We start from the raw sequence: 2,500 nt of genomic DNA, 5'->3' as shown, positions 1-2,500 counted from the left end.
GGGCGCTGTTTGACACTTTTTGCCAGAGTCTAGTTTGGCCTGCGTCGCCTTCAAATAGGATCTTTTCAGTTGATCTTGCAGCTTACGGCCATACTATCCTGAAAAAGCCCGATCTCGTCCGATCTCGGAAGCTAAGCAGGGGCGGGCCTGGTTAGTACTTGGATGGGAGACCGCCTGGGAATACCAGTTGCTGTAAGCTTTATATGGTTTCTGCTCTTGCCTGACAGCAGAGGGCGCTGTTTGACACTTTTTGCTGGAGTCCAGTTTGGCCTGCGTCGCCTTCAAATAGGATCTTTTCAGTTGATCTGGCAGCTTACGGCCATACTACCCTGAAAACGCCCGATCTCGTCCGATCTCGGAAGCTGAGCAGGGGCGGGCCTGGTTAGTACTTGGATGGGTGACAGCCTGGGAATACCAGGTGCTGTAGGCTTTTCATTGTTTCTGCTCTTGCCTGACAGCAGAGGGCGCTGTTTGACATGTTTTGCTGGAATCTAGTTTGGCCTGCGTCACCTTCAAATAGGATCTTTTCAGTTGACCTGGCAGCTTACGGCCATACTACCCTGAAAACGCCCGATCTCGGAAGCTAAGCAGGGGCGGGCCTGCTTAGTACTTGGATGGGAGACCACCTGGGAATACCAGGTGCTGTAAGCTTTTTATGGTTTCTGCTCTTGCCTGACAGCAGAGGGCGCTGTTTGACACTTTTTGCTGGAGTCTAGTTTGGCCTGCGTCACCTTCAAATAGGATCTTTTCAGTTCACCTGGCAGCTTACGGCCATACTACCCTGAAAACGCCCGATCTCGGAAGCTAAGCAGGGGCGGGCCTGGTTAGTACTTGGATGGGAGACCGCCTGGGAATACCAGGAGCTGTAAGCTTTTTATGGTTTCTGCTCTTGCCTGACAGCAAAGGGCGCTGTTTGACACTGTTTGCCAGAGTCTAGTTTGGCCTGCGTCACCTTCAAATAGGATCTTTTCAGTTGACCTGGCAGCTTACGGCCATACTACCCTGAAAACGCCCGATCTCGTCCGATCTCGGAAACTAAGCAGGGGCGGGCCTGGTTAGTACTTGGATGGGAGACCGCATGGGAATACCAGGTGCTGTAAGCTTTTTATGGTTTCTGCTTTTGCCTGACAGCAAAGGGCGCTGTTTGACACTTTTTGCCAGAGTCTAGTTTGGCCTGCGTCGCCTTCAAATAGGATCTTTTCAGTTGATCTTGCAGCTTACGGCCATACTATCCTGAAAAAGCCCGATCTCGTCCGATCTCGGAAGCTAAGCAGGGGCGGGCCTGGTTAGTACTTGGATGGGAGACCGCCTGGGAATACCAGGTGCTGTAAGCTTTATATGGTTTCTGCTCTTGCCTGACAGCAGAGGGCGCTGTTTGACACTTTTTGCTGGAGTCTAGTTTGGCCTGCGTCGCCTTCAAATAGGATCTTTTCAGTTGATCTGGCAGCTTACGGCCATACTACCCTGAAAACGCCCGATCTCGTCCGATCTCGGAAGCTGAGCAGGGGCGGGCCTGGTTAGTACTTGGATGGGTGACAGCCTGGGAATACCAGGTGCTGTAGGCTTTTCATGGTTTCTGCTCTTGCCTGACAGCAGAGGGCGCTGTTTGACATGTTTTGCTGGAATCTAGTTTGGCCTGCGTCACCTTCAAATAGGATCTTTTCAGTTGACCTGGCAGCTTACGGCCATACTACCCTGAAAACGCCCGATCTCGGAAGCTAAGCAGGGGCGGGCCTGCTTAGTACTTGGATGGGAGACCACCTGGGAATACCAGGTGCTGTAAGCTTTTTATGGTTTCTGCTCTTGCCTGACAGCAGAGGGCGCTGTTTGACACTTTTTGCTGGAGTCTAGTTTGGCCTGCGTCGCCTTCAAATAATATTTTTTCAGTTGTCCTTAAAGCTTACGGCCATACTACCCTGAAAACGCCCGATCTCGTCCGATCTCGGGAGCTAAGCAGGGGCGGGCCTGGTTAGTACTTGGATGGGAGACCGCCTGGGAATACCAGGTGCTGTAAGCTTTTTATGGTTTCTGCTCTTGCCTGACAGCAAAGGGCGCTGTTTGACACTTTTTGCCAGAGTCTAGTTTGGCCTGCGTCACCTTCAAATAGGATCTTTTCAGTTGATCTGGCAGCTTGCGGCCATACTATCCTGAAAAAGCCTGATCTCGTCCGATCTCGGAAGCTAAGCAGGGGCGGGCCTGGTTAGTACTTGGATGGGAGACCGCCTGGGAATACCAGGTGCTGTAAGCTTTATATGGTTTCTGCTCTTGCCTGACAGCAGAGGGCGCTGTTTGACACTTTTTGCTGGAGTCTAGTTTGGCCTGCGTCACCTTCAAATAGGATCTTTTCAGTTGATCTGGCAGCTTACGGCCATACTACCCTGAAAACGCCCGATCTCGGACGCTAAGCAGGGGCGGGCCTGGTTAGTACTTGGATGGGAGACCGCCTGGGAATACCAGGAGCTGTAAGCTTTTTATGGTTTCTGCTCTTGCCTGACAGCAA

The 2,500-nt window shown here is 51.9% G+C and overlaps 7 non-coding genes and 4 pseudogenes across 7 annotated transcripts; all 11 read left to right on the top strand.

The window, feature by feature from the left end:
• Positions 1-80: 80 nt before the first annotated feature.
• On the top strand, positions 81-199 carry LOC131099823 (5S ribosomal RNA). The gene has a single exon (XR_009118595.1). It is a non-coding gene; the product is annotated as a 5S ribosomal RNA (ribosomal RNA).
• Positions 200-311: 112 nt separating this feature from the next.
• Positions 312-430, top strand: LOC131099888 (5S ribosomal RNA). Its single transcript, XR_009118659.1, has one exon. It is a non-coding gene; the product is annotated as a 5S ribosomal RNA (ribosomal RNA).
• A 112-nt stretch (positions 431-542) lies between these two features.
• Positions 543-651, top strand: LOC131140997 (5S ribosomal RNA; annotated as a pseudogene).
• A 112-nt stretch (positions 652-763) lies between these two features.
• Positions 764-872, top strand: LOC131140857 (5S ribosomal RNA; annotated as a pseudogene).
• A 112-nt stretch (positions 873-984) lies between these two features.
• On the top strand, positions 985-1,103 carry LOC131097343 (5S ribosomal RNA). Its single transcript, XR_009116252.1, has one exon. It is a non-coding gene; the product is annotated as a 5S ribosomal RNA (ribosomal RNA).
• Positions 1,104-1,215: 112 nt separating this feature from the next.
• LOC131097954 (5S ribosomal RNA) lies at positions 1,216-1,334 on the top strand. The gene has a single exon (XR_009116840.1). It is a non-coding gene; the product is annotated as a 5S ribosomal RNA (ribosomal RNA).
• A 112-nt stretch (positions 1,335-1,446) lies between these two features.
• Positions 1,447-1,565, top strand: LOC131099887 (5S ribosomal RNA). Its single transcript, XR_009118658.1, has one exon. It is a non-coding gene; the product is annotated as a 5S ribosomal RNA (ribosomal RNA).
• A 112-nt stretch (positions 1,566-1,677) lies between these two features.
• On the top strand, positions 1,678-1,786 carry LOC131140996 (5S ribosomal RNA; annotated as a pseudogene).
• Positions 1,787-1,898: 112 nt separating this feature from the next.
• LOC131142809 (5S ribosomal RNA) lies at positions 1,899-2,017 on the top strand. Its single transcript, XR_009132875.1, has one exon. It is a non-coding gene; the product is annotated as a 5S ribosomal RNA (ribosomal RNA).
• A 112-nt stretch (positions 2,018-2,129) lies between these two features.
• Positions 2,130-2,248, top strand: LOC131099510 (5S ribosomal RNA). The gene has a single exon (XR_009118338.1). It is a non-coding gene; the product is annotated as a 5S ribosomal RNA (ribosomal RNA).
• Positions 2,249-2,360: 112 nt separating this feature from the next.
• LOC131141832 (5S ribosomal RNA) lies at positions 2,361-2,469 on the top strand (annotated as a pseudogene).
• The last annotated feature ends 31 nt before the right edge of the window (positions 2,470-2,500 follow it).

This window comes from Doryrhamphus excisus, chromosome 13, assembly GCF_030265055.1.
Source record: "Doryrhamphus excisus isolate RoL2022-K1 chromosome 13, RoL_Dexc_1.0, whole genome shotgun sequence".
Classification (NCBI taxonomy): Eukaryota; Metazoa; Chordata; class Actinopteri; order Syngnathiformes; family Syngnathidae; genus Doryrhamphus; species Doryrhamphus excisus.
This window is presented reverse-complemented; position numbering and strand designations above follow the sequence as displayed.